The following is a 13,832-nucleotide window of genomic DNA, read 5'->3' on the forward strand; positions in this document are numbered from 1 at the left end:
ATAAAACAACAATAAATACAAAACACACTTTTAAGATAAAATATTTCAATATTTCTCTCATGCTGAAAAAAATAAAAATCTCTTTTTCAACATTACTGTCCTTTCATATGCTTTTTCTCTTTGTTGTAAACAAGAACATCCAAGCAATACTGTAAAGGTAAACAATATTATCCTCTAGATGTGTCAATTTTGGGATGAACAATTACAGTCTATTAAGGCATTTAACTAGTGACTGCAGATAATTTCCAGGAGCTGACAGGCTGAGATATAGGCAGAGTGACAATTCTAACAGGAATCGCTGCGAGGCCTTGATCATACTGATGCCATCGACATCTCATTTGCACGAGGTAATCCACACAACTCTCCATTCATTGCTTCTAGTTACAACTCTTCTTTTTAACTTCTGTTAAAACCACTTCATCCATTTCCAATGTTTTGGTGTTTTCTGTCCTTCTGCCTGACAGTCTGCGTAATTTCCACCACCAACGGCAACAAAGCACAGGTGGCTGGGGAAAGCTGACATGTCTGAGAAACAGGACAGGTTGCTTGGTCCACAGAGTCAGCACTCATTGCGCTACCACAGATATTCCGCAGACTGGCCAGATATTCAGCTCCCTTTACATAGCTTCTAAATTCCACCTCTTCCATTATTAAGTCAGTAGCATCCATAGTGATACAAACAGCTCCGGAATCTCCTGTCACCAACCGGAACCTCCTAGACAAGGCAGTATGGGAGGAAAGGGAACACTGGTACTGAATATTTGGTCAACACAGAGAATATTGGTAGCAGTACCTCCAGAAGGCACAGAGAGTCCATTGCAGAATGTATGTAAAATTATATAGTGGCTGGCTGAACACATACACAAACACACACACAAGCACACATGCACTCACACACACATGCACGCACACACACACACGCACGCACGCATGCACACTATTTGCTTCATAAAGAGGTCTGAGTCATTGCTTACTCTTTGCTGGTGTTTAATTTCTTTCGGTCAAATCTTCAATTGTCATTTCACTTTTCCAAAATATACAACATCTATGTTACAAGGTTATCACACTGTCAAGTGCAAATTCTATTCTCTATTAATCATATTTTTTTAAAGCATTTTCAATTTGTATTTTAGAAACCAATCAGGACTGCTTTTGAAGGATCTGATTATTTTAAAATCTGTCAGGCAGTTTTTTTGTGGCACTAAGAGGTTTATTTGCACCAATTTACTGTTAATTTGGTTCCCTCAACAAACCACCAGAGTGCTGACACCTTTTGTCCCTAAAAAATTTAAAGAAGTTTTACTTTTTTAATTTGCATTATGAGTTGTAGTTCTAGTTACTGCAAGGAAAGGATGACATGTAGTGATGTTAAAAACTAAATATACAAATCAGGTTGTTGCTTAGCAGGTAAATAATCAATAAAAATGTAAAGTCTATATTCAGTTAAACATAAGTTGTTGTTTGTTCTGCAAGAGTGCTGTTTTCACTTGTGTATGTTGCACCAATAAGAAGCATAGCTGCTTCTGTATAAAACTAAGCATTTTTCAGTCTATCCAATATAAATGTATTCAATTCAGTCAATTCTGTGGTCCAAGGCCAACAAAAATAAATGAAAAATGCTCCATTACCCATCTCTTGGTAGGTGAACACAGAAGACTACATCAGAATCCATGCTAAATTAAAAATGCCACACTTTTTGGGTTGTCTTTATTAAGCTAATCAAAGTCTTACTCACCAAACTGGGTAATAAGCTGGCCTATGCTAAGAAAAAACTCTAAGAAAATACTAGCCTCAGGAGTGTGAGCAGGTGTCATTTCCATCTCTGGATTAATGCACCACCAATTAACCTTTGTGACACAAAGTATGACTGTTCTTCTTTTGAGCTGATGCACGGTCCACAATTTTACTTATTCCTGGCTATGACGTAGCTTTTCCCATTATCACAACATGCATACTCCAGACTTATTTTTGATTATTAATGATGTTTATTGACCAATATTTAAAGATTGTTTTTTTTTTTTATTGCTGCATTCTTCTAAAACTGGACTACTCTGAGATGGAACTGCAGGGAGATTTACTTTTTGAGGCCCATTAGTTTCAAAAAAAAAAAAAAAAGTGTCTGCATGGACACATACTTGTTGATGCTCTTGGCAATGCGTACCAGTCAGCAATGACTTTTGGCAGCGGGCTTAATGTGCAAGAACATGAGCCAGCCAATTTGTTAGTGATATCGGCACACACTGACATTGCTGGACTCAAAGCTAGTGAGATACCAAGAAAATTGATCTAGTTTGCTGCTTGTAAAAGGACAAAAAAGGAAAAAAAAAACTGATTAACTGACTTTTTTTTAATTGAAAAATGTACACTGTTATTCACGGACACTGGAATATGTATCCACTTTACGTCACTATTCCAAGATTTTACTGGATGAAAATACTTTCAAAAATAAGATTTATAACCATGGGAACCCTGTACCCTACATCCACACAGTATAGCATGCATGAAACTCATATCAGTGATGAAGACAGATTGGGGATAAAGAGAGATAAAATTTGCATTCTGCTATTCTCATTTCATTGGCGGTAACTGTTAGCCTTTTACATACCAGTTCTACGATTACAAGCATTGCTCCCAAAGGGTAGAACTGTGCCAGGAGGCAATGCCATTTATATATATTTAGAAACTGAATTGCGAAAAACTGAGATATTAAAAATGTATTAAAACCTCATTAAAAATCAACACCATGTAGTTGATTAAAAAACCAAAACAAAAAAATAAAGGCACTATCAGCTGTCTCAAGCCATAACCTTCATTTGATAAATCTCTGCACCATGTTTACATATGGATTCAAGGACTACCAAATCACCCCCTTATCTAAAATAAACCTTCAGAAAAGTGCCAGTGTTAGAAATCACTATCCAGCTCTACACAGATCGGGTGTTTTTCAGTCGACTCTGGCAGAAACGTTTCTGCACAGAGGAAATGATGATGACTTGGCTACGGCAGACGTGTTACTTTAATTAGAGGCACAGAAATGCAGAGCAACAGGAAAAGGTGACCTTGGCACCGCGCAACAGACAGAAAACATTTACTGCAGATGACTTCAGCCTCCCTGCATTTCCCCTGCTCCACTAAGCTACAGCACCTATCCCAGTGAACTCGCTCTAATGTAGCTAATTACAGGTGAACTGGAAACACACCGGCGAGATCTAGCACTCAAAGGCAACACAACAAAGACCAGCTGTCAGATGCTGTGGGTTTTCAACGGGTCGTGTTTACAGTCTGCTTACTCAGACAGGCCCCAGTACCAGATGGCACAAAATTTTACATGGAAATAAGAATGAACTGGGTGACAGATAACACATAGTGAAATGTGCAATACAGTACAGTGTAATACCATATATGTTAGACTGTTTTTTTCTTCTTTAAAATTATGAAATTTTAAATTAACAAATCTTGGACCAGGTGGAAATCGGCTATATATTATCTATGTAAACCCAATCCCAGTCTTGCCAATACCCTCCCTGCTCCTAGTAAAGTCAGCCACTTGTGAAACCAGGGCTTACACAGTGCACATTTGCCTCCTCTGAGAACTCTGAGAAACAAATTTTATGCAAATTATTTTTTCACTCTTTCTATACACATCATTATGACTTTGGCAATCACTGAAAATAACATATAAATGTGTCAGAATCAATGGAGAAAAAAAATATGCTTATTTACTTACTCAGCTGTAAAGAGGCAAGATAAAGTGCTATTTGCAGACAAGCAGCTGCCAGTTGGCTGCTAACAGTAGCACAAACAGAAGTGTGTGCTTTAGATCGGCTGTTGGTGGCAGGTGAGGGGTACTGGGACACTCCTTAATATCATGGTGGACAACATTCACATTTGATAGCTTATCAGAAAGCTCCATGAACCCACATAGACGGTCAAATAAGTTTTTTTTGACTGATTGGCTGGCACCTCATCACTAATTCTGGCGAACTCAGACAGACAAGACATCCTTCGCCTCAGCTGTAAGCATGACCTTCTCAGCGTAGCTGCACCGTGCTACTTTGAGTCAGAGACTGAAGTCACTTTTTTAACTTATCCACATGCACAGGTACTTGTCAGTTGGTGCCTCCAGGTTGTTGATGAGCCTGCCGTTATACTTCACTACAGTCAGTATGAGTGAAATGGCTGTCGAGTCCCCTGATACATGGGACGGCACAGCTGACTGTGACGCCGTTGGATCCTTAGACACAGTCTGTGGCTACCTTAAGGGGGGGGGGGTGAGGATTCTGGCGTCATTCAACACAATTCTTTTCATGGATGGGTAACCTGATGGCTGACAGCTTGTCTGACAGAAAAATAACACAGGGAATCATTTCCAACTGGGTATTAAACCTTGTAGAAGCAGAAAGTTGCAGGTGATTGCCAGGTGGCAAACAGAAAAGAAATACATAATTGCAACAATAATGATAGGCACATTAATAGCATTAGCTTGAATGTTCAGTAGCATTGTTTTTTTTCTTAATGGTGTTTCCTATTTGTATAGCCCTACTTTGGAATTACCAGTTGGGTATTGGTTACCAACTGGATAATTTGCTTGTCTCACTGTGAAAACCACTGTTCTCATGCAGGAGTGTTGGGACAGAGTGAATGTAATCCTCCAATGCATTCGCATGCCAACCACAACTATTTTTCACATATAAAGCAGAGATGAGCACCGGTTGGAGGGTGGCTTCACTGACATCATCTACGCCACCTGCAGGTATCTAGTGAGTCACAGTGCTCCTGAAGGCAGAGAAACGAGCAACCCCCGTCCCTGGTGGAACAAATCCAGTTTGTTCTGCTACTGTGGGCTTACAGTCATTGGCTGATGACATGGCTGGGATCAAAGTGAACCACTGAGCCACTCAAGAGGAGTATTGTTTTCATCATTAGCCTGTCACTATTCCCTTGGGCCTAAGTTCTGGACCATAGAATTTGCATTTTTACTTTAGCAGACAGCTTTTTTTTTCCCCAGAGTAAACACAGAAGTATGTCTAACTTGCATATGACTTCAAATAAAAACAACCTGTTACGGCAAGATATTTGAAAATCCATCAAATGTAGTTACACATTTATAACCTAAATACTCATATATTTGACTCAGGTCCAGTAGGAATTGGGAAAATTAAACTTGTTAGGTTGATATTGCGTAACTTAGTGTAGTTTGATACTCAGACCGAAGAACAAAGAGGTATTGGAGTAAGACAGAATACCCTTCTTCATTTATTGTCCCAGCTCAGAGGAGTGCGAGATCTGGGAAGTGGAGTCACACAGTGCACACCACTCTGAAAGTGTCTGTACACAGCTCGGAGTGGAATTTTGTTGATATTGCGATAAAAAAAATGTCTCGATACCGTCGTGGGACTGTGACGAAATCTACCAGGATATTACACGGTTGTTTCGCTAGTATAGCTGCATTTTACTATCTCTCCTTGTCGAAAATTGTATTGTTTTTGTTTTGCAATTGTACCAGGGCAGTTTGTTCCTTAGGGTGGTCAGGCGACGCACCACCAAAGGGGGAAAAGGAGGGAATTTTGGCAGGAGCCACCACTGAATTGTACATACATAGTTCATTCATTCATTGCCACAGACAATTCATTCCAATTTTTGCACATGCTTAGGTCATGGCTGGCTACTTTTATTTTATTTTATTAAAGAAGGTAAGCAGAAACACTTTAAGTTAAAAGGAAAAACAAATTTTATACGAATAAAGAAATGCTGATTTATTATTTGATAAAGGCCATTTTTTCAAGTCATTGTTTTTCTTCGTTTTTTAATACCGTGATAAATATCGTATCGTGGACCTTTTATCGTGGTATTATTGAACCATGAGTTTTTGGTATCATTACATCCCTATCAGCCACCCAAGAAATAAAGACCTCACACTAAACCTCAACATTGGCATATTAAAAAAACAGCAAGAAGTCAAGCTGACAAATACCCCCGAGCAATAGCAAAGGTACCATCCACAGTGTCAACTTTTATTTGCGCTATTAGTCACTTCAGACTACTGTTGCTATGACTTTGTGTGTCAGCATAGCACCAGTACTTCCATAGCCACAGAGTAAGAACAAGGTTTGTGCATGGACACATCATTGGCCTTATATAACCAAGCCAATATCAGGGGAATTTTTTTTTTTTTGCAATAAAAATCGATTTCTACTCAAAACGTCCTCCCTAATTGTGAAACTTCTTTTTTTTCCCCCAATCAGTCTTCATTATTACATTTTCAGCTGAAATCCATTATCACCCTACATAACCCTATCCCTTAGGACAAAGACATGTTTCCTGTTGGAATGACTTCTGGGATGAGCTGAGGTGAAATATAATATTGTCCTTGGAAACAAATATGAGTTTAGAGGTCTTGTATCTTACACTGGCTTTTTGACTTCAACTTGAATAGGGACAGTTTCAGAGCTTAATGAAAAATGTAACTGAATGAACCATGTAAGAGGAGGTTTACATGGGATAGTACTGTATCCACACAGACAGAAGCTTTACAAGCCATAAAATCATGTTTTTGTGTGCCTTGCATCTTGCAACATTTATTTTCTAATAAAGAATAAATAAAAACCTTTTCTTTAATAAAGAACATGATTCAGAGCCTTTCACAGGCAGTCTTCTTCTGCAGGGCTATGGGCTGAAGAATAAAAACAGGCCAAGATTCAATCAGGCCATAATGTCACTCTCCCCTGGATTCAATTAACATTTGTCCTTAAGTAAAGAAAACCAAACCACAAACAAACCTTTGATTTTACTGGCTGCTGAACTCAGCTGATGGCAAGTCATAATAAAGCAAGCCAAAGTTTAAGTTTTTTATACCTACACACCACCATAAGTTCAGCAGTCACTGCAGTTCACAAGGAATCATTGTGCACAAATGTAAAACCAAGCAGCCTCATGCATTTACAGATGGGTAGGTTGAATAATAATCACTTGTGACCCTTACTCAGTAAGTGCTATGTGATAGGATAGATTTCCAAGGTCTGTGCAACTGCATGAGGTTATTTGCACTCTTTTGTAAAATAAATTTGTGAAATTAATTAAATATTTTTCTTCAACACAGCAATGCACTCAGGTCATCTCAAGAGAAAGCATTCCTTTGTAAAGGCAGACAATGACTGTTTCTTCTGGGGTAGACTTTACTGTAATAGCAAGACTTGAAAGACTGGTCACGTACCACCTTTGAATATCAGTCAGCAATTACATGTTACAAATAGGAATGACCATGCTAAAGGCAATGTGCTGTAGTCACAACATTTCTGTATTACAGTGGACACCAACTGACTGTAACAATCCTGATGGGAACTTCCTGTTTAAAGTGCAGACATAATTGCCATTTTGCATTGAAAGCAAAAATACGAGCACTTTCCCATATGCTATAGGCATCTGAAAAGACCTCCATTTTCTGTGCAGGCTTTTTTATTGTAGTCCTCTCACATAAGAGGTGGATTGACAAACAAATGCTGTAGGAAATGCATTCTGGGAAACAAGTACTGTGGTCCATAGTCCTCACAGCAGATGGAGAATTACACATTATCTTCCAATAAATCAATGGAACATAAAAAAACATGGCTGTGCAACACACCCCCATGGTTCCACTTTCCCCAGTACAAATTACAGTCTCTAAAAATGTGTCATTTCAAGCATCTTAGCTAATATAACATGGATTTCCTTTCATGCTACTTTTAACAGAAAAGGTCCACCATTACTAGCTTAGAGCCATTTAGTACTAGCTGAGCAGAGTTGTTACATGAGTGAGGAACATCCTTTTGAACCACACATGAAAAAGATCTGGCTGCCATTCCTCTAACTTGGGTGTCAGTCACATTTTTCAACAAAGTCCTGGAAATTGCATGATCCTGAGTGCTCTTTTTGCATGTTAGCAAAGTCTTAAAGGCCGCAAAAAGATTCCATTAAGACAATGTAAAACCACAAGAATCTCTCATACTTTACATCTGATACACCAGAAGGTGCTACACTGTGGGTTTGAATTCAAATGCCATATTTGAAAACATCAACTGTACCTCCACCTCAGCACATCTTTGCAAGTGCTACCAAGTTAGTGCACAATTTGGTCATAAAGAGCTTCAGTGAATGATTTCAAAATCCACGAATGAAAAATGTTTTGAAGAGAACTAAAGAAATCTAAGGACATTATTGCCCCTTTGTTTTTTATGATACAACTGGAACCCTACCAAAAGTACTTCAGGAAGTAAGTGTTTCTTGGTGAGGTACTTTTCAACGCACTATGAACCTACACTTGATAATAAGAGCAACTTGATTTATGCACTGAAGCTTTTCAAATTCAGTTCAGTCTCAAAGTTCAATCCAGATGTCATTTATAAGCCCCCTTTTCTAAAACAGCAGATAACATACACACGAGATAATGCTTACCTCACTCCTGTCCTTTTGGTGACAAGGCATATCTTTCCATCCAGTTTCACTGACAGCACCTGCGTACAGACAAACAAGAACATTCACTGCACTGCTTTTGATTCTACCTGAAAACTGGCAAGAGAAACATACCCAGAACTCAGCTGGGCCTAAGAACCAAAGATAAACACCTGTATCCATAAGACAGGGATCAAACAGAAGTTAAATTAAGGTTGCCTACCTATACATTATGTGTCCTATGAATCACTATATGGCTCTGATAACAACACTCCCACTACTGATATCAAATGTTGGCATGCGGTACATAAACTGTGATGAGTTCATTACTGTTAACACTGAGAGGCGTGCTTTTTTTTTTTCCTTATGCTATCAGAGCGGGGGGATATGTCACTACAATACAGGATGACACAGGAGTTGACAGTGACCAGAATCGGCAGAAGTGTTTGCTCCCATAATCCCCCTCATCGCATTCATAGGATTAATACCAACATTAGGTTTCACGAGCGGTAAAATGTTACTAATGGAGAGCGCTGGGTGGAAACTAGCTGATTAAAAATCAAGAAGTCACCTGAAGAGTTCACTCGCCACAGCACATTTATTGAACAAATTAAACGTCTATTAAACAAATACACGTGCTAGTCCTGGGAGCTCACGGCCTTCATTTAAATTAAAGACCTGGATAACGTGTGGGGGTTTATCGACTGTTAAGAGGAGGGGACTGAGACATAATGTAATGTACCAGTATTTTCATTTAGCTTCTCAGGCCAATCCTCCTCCGTGCTACGGCCTTATAAATGTGAACTCCCGTGGATTTTTATTCGAGAATTATGCTCCAGTGAATTCATAGGCCGTTTTATAAGAAGGGCATTTGCATGCACTATCTACACACTTGATTTCTACAGACTCCTGCCAATCTATCCATTTGTTTTAACACAGTAAGCCCCATTTCACACATTTAAGTATCTAATGTACAAAATATACAGTTAACATATTTAAATCTATAGTGCGTTCAATGCTATCAGTCTCAGACTTTCCATAGCTTTTAGTACAGCAGTGTGGTCACCTATGGAGTTCCCTATCCCTGTACAGCACCACTAAAATGACACAGACACCTAACCAGTTAGTGTATGGGTACACATGGCTTGCAGAGGATGAGAGAATCCTTAAAAATAAATTAATTGCTATACATTTATAGTCATGACGGTAGTTTTTCATTCCAGTAGAGCTCTGAAAGAGTTGCAAGGGAACAGTTTACTTCAATAGCTGGACATCGGACATTTTTCACTGAAAATGAAGACGCATACACAGGTGTTCACACACATGGGCGCACACACACACGCAATCACACATACACAGACACACACACTTTATACTGCATATCCGGTGCAACAGCAGTCTAAATATATATATGCCTGTGTAATATTCCTTGAACGTAAAATTTGCCTATATTGAATTTCTATTGTCTGTTCTAAACAGACATCTCATGCAAACTTCTCTGCAAATACAATACTTTTCAAGATCCCTTATATGCAGTGTTATAAATCAAATTCTTCTGCTTTTCCAAATGAACTTGAAACTGACTTCGAGCCATTGGAATATTAAAAAAGAAACTTTCCTTCAGGGTGGATGTCTGCTTTTGGAAGATAATATGGAATTATGGGGTGACTGAACCCCAGTCTCTTGTTTGACTCATGTTTAATTACCTGTCAGACATTTTACAGTAACGATAAAAATGCCATTAATCTGCAGAAGACTTGGTCGGCTTACCTGAAAATTAAGACAATTTGTTTAGAATTTTAGTTCAAAATATACTCGGTCCTAAAAACTTCTTCCTAAATGGGTTTTCAACTCTAATAATTTAAAAGAAATGTTTTCAAATACACAAAAATTCATTGCACTTCAGAGCACGCTACTGGCAGCATGCAGTTTTTTTTTTTAACTTGTCATCATTCATTTCAGAAGACAAACCTTTCGTAGAATATCACAAAATAATACAACATAATGCTTTTTATTCAAATATTTCAGATTTAGAATTGAATAGAAAACTATAGTACATTTTAAAGTGTTTCATTCAGTTTAATTCAACAGTCTTATGAACCTGGAACTTCAGACATACAGAACAGTTTAATGATTACAGGATATGCAGACCATCTAGGATTGTAATTTCATTCATATTATTCATAACGGACCTGTCCATGCCATTGTACCTCATCACTTCAAAAATATCTCTGCAATGTGTGATACATCTCAAAGAGCAATTTGTGTAAGTGAAATAAAAAAACTGAAAATAAAAATATGTGAAAATGAAAATAAAATGGAAATATGCAATTCAAAATAATACCCTGAAGAACTTCACACATCAGTTGTGCATCCCACTCCACCACCAATACTGAAAACATTTTGCAAAGGAACTTATGAGCATGGGAACAATCCCATTAATCTTTGCAGAGTGCTTTTTTTAATGCATTTCAAGGCTGGAGGATGTTTAAACAGTAGCACTACCTCAGAGCCTTTCATCTTTTCAGTTTCAGCAGCTTGTTTGAAGAATATATTTCAAATGCATTATCATCCTGACTGTATTTGTCCTTAATTACAGATCCCTCCCTTTCCCCACTCTCTGCAGGACGGCAAAGAGCTAAAACTCTTCAGACGAAGAGAGTCAGACACAAACTCATTTCTACACAAAGCACTCTTCTCCTGGTATATGACAGATGCGGTTGCATCATCAATCTGCATTTCTGCAGGAGAAATGAAAGCGAGATCATTTTCCTTTCACTGGAAACACATAAAATGTGATGCTTAAATGTGTTCCTATTGACAAAATGATGGGGCACAATGACGCACAAGTAAGATTCAAACAAAAAGTTTCAAAATAATTTATGGAACAACTGGCAGTCTGGTGATGACAAAAGCACCTGGTTTCACACGTAAGTTTCTACTGACAGGAATCTGTAAGACCCTGTGGTTCCTGTGTACTTTTTTTTCGATGTTTCAAGAGAAAAGCAACTATATGACAGTAAATGGTGACCAATGATGTTCACTTGCATATTATATAACCCTGTGTGTGTGTGTGTGTGTGTGTGTGTGTGTGTGTGTGTGTGTGTGTGTGTGTGTATCAATATATATTCATATATATAGTGACCTTTATGAAAGAAAAGCTTTCAGAAAGGACATAGCCAAACCATTACATCATGGGTATTTTTTACTAAAAGGGAACATCAATCTGAAAAGGTCCTTGTTTTCTGTCTGAACAAGACAGAGACATGTTGTTTTTTTGCCCAATATGGATGGTATCAAAATATCCAATAATCCAATAAGCACCATTGACCATGTAGGTCGTTTATGGGTATTCTAAGGTCTGCTTTTAACGTACTCTGCTGGGCTTGGCTCTAACACCAGTACATGAGGTACATTAACAAGGAGCAAATCAAAGCATTTACTTTGATTTTACAAGCCCAATGACAATGAAGACTGACAAGAGCATGACCTCAGGTTGTATAAATAGTAAGACACTCCTTCTGGTACTCTGGGCCAGCTGGTAATTCTGCAGTGTACGTTTCCGCAGTAAACTGGAAAGGAAATGTACACGTGTGTATATAAACCACAGGGTGTGTGAGCCCTCCACATTTTTGATAGGTAGGGAAAGAGATTGGTTTCATACAGAACATTCTATCCATGATAGTAATTATAGTTAAATTACATACAAGGTACACATTAACCAATCTGTCATTGAAAAGTAAATTGGTAGCCCGTTTCACACAGATAATAAATGCCAGTTTTGGAGGTGGAGAAAAACTTCATTTGTGTCTGTGAAATTTTTGATGCTCTACAGCATTCTTTAGTCACGTCGAGACGCCCACACTGTTGTGGCTTCAACCCAGTGACAGTCAAACATCTGTGCATGGGTATCGCTACCGATGAAAAAACCTGAACTAACTACAAAAACATTTTAGCTGAGAAAGCTAGCTATCCAAAAACTTCTTTTTCTAACATATGTAGAAATGGCAGCCATCAGGAAACACAAATCCTGAAATTGAGACTTTATTAAACTACAGTATCTTGCATAAAAAGAGATGCTAGAGATCACAGCTAGAGGGTACTGTTCATGATGCTGTGGTATATGACAGGTTGGCAGGGAGGTTCCCTCAGACAGAATGTTAATAAAATGAAATCTCTGAAGACCCTATTACATAAGGTCAGAGATCACAACAACAGGAGTGGTTAATGCAGGAAACCATGAAATATTTTGTACTGTGTGAGTAGGTCTGGGGACATGGACCATGTGCCCACAGGCTAAATATAACAAGGGGGTCTACTTCAGCACAGTGCCCAAGGTTAAGGCAGGAAGACTGCCTGTCCTCAGATATAGCTGGTCAATCAGATGAATGATGAATGGGATTCCTCTAGTTTGTGGACTCTTTTGAGATATATGGACAGAGTTGTTTGGCAAGGTACTCAAATGTATTTTTCATCTGGAAATGTTTTCTCTTGTCCCTATAAGTATATGACAGGATCATACATTTTCAGAAAACATCTCCATCATTTGACCATTTTGCACAGTCAACAGGACAACACTGACAAATTGCCGCACATTCTCAAGTATTCTCTTTCGTCTTTTGAAGGCCGCAGTTCTGTTTCATTTTAGAATTTAATAGCACCTTGTTTGTTTTCAAATTTGCAATCTATATTTTTTTGACCTCAACTACATGTTGGGAGCTGGGGGTATTTCCAACACCAATTTAAAAAATTCAAAAATAAGATAAATGGAGTTTATCTTATTAGTGCTGTTGCTGTGATATCAACATTGAATAGATACGAGTGGTGTTTTTTCCCCCGCAAGCATTTCACACAGCCTCAGAAAACTGAAGGTGTGCTCCCGCATCAGGTATGACTTAGGGGAAAAAAAATACAGGAAGAAACCTAACGCCACATGCCGGGGATAGCTGTTATTGCGCTAAAAATAGCTATTTGATGTATCGCGATGGCTATACCGTCCAGCCCTAGTCAGGCATATAAGTGGCACCGAAATCTGTATTGCGATTCAGTCCGGTAGATACCGGTCGTTCGGTACCCAACCCTACTCATATCTGGCATTTTCAATCTACATCATGAGTTTTTGAGAGAGTTTGTTACTACAGCCAACGGGCTTAAAATGCTCTCCCACACCGAGAACATGACGTTGGTGACCTAGTCCTGTAGGTTGCTTCTCAACTACATGATGAATACATTTCTGTTTTTCACCATCTACTCTTCTGAGCTCTTACGCCAATCGGACAACTACAAGTCCCTGCTGACCCACCTCCATTCATTCAGAACACTACATGACTCCCACTGTGCATTCTGTCTCATGTGATCTTTTAGGAATATGTGCTCTCTCTGACCTGGTGTAATGGGTCACCGGG

The 13,832-nt window shown here is 38.6% G+C and overlaps 1 protein-coding gene across 1 annotated transcript in view; it reads right to left on the reverse strand.

Annotated features, from left to right (window-relative positions):
* LOC118790297 (protocadherin-15-like) overlaps window positions 1-13,832 on the reverse strand; it is a 205,604-nt gene that overhangs the window by 152,846 nt on the left and 38,926 nt on the right. The window contains 1 exon segment of the mRNA XM_036547202.1: window positions 8,431-8,489. The gene's annotated coding sequence lies outside the window, so the exon portion shown is untranslated.

This window comes from Megalops cyprinoides, chromosome 15, assembly GCF_013368585.1.
Source record: "Megalops cyprinoides isolate fMegCyp1 chromosome 15, fMegCyp1.pri, whole genome shotgun sequence".
In the NCBI taxonomy this organism is placed as follows: domain Eukaryota; kingdom Metazoa; phylum Chordata; class Actinopteri; order Elopiformes; family Megalopidae; genus Megalops; species Megalops cyprinoides.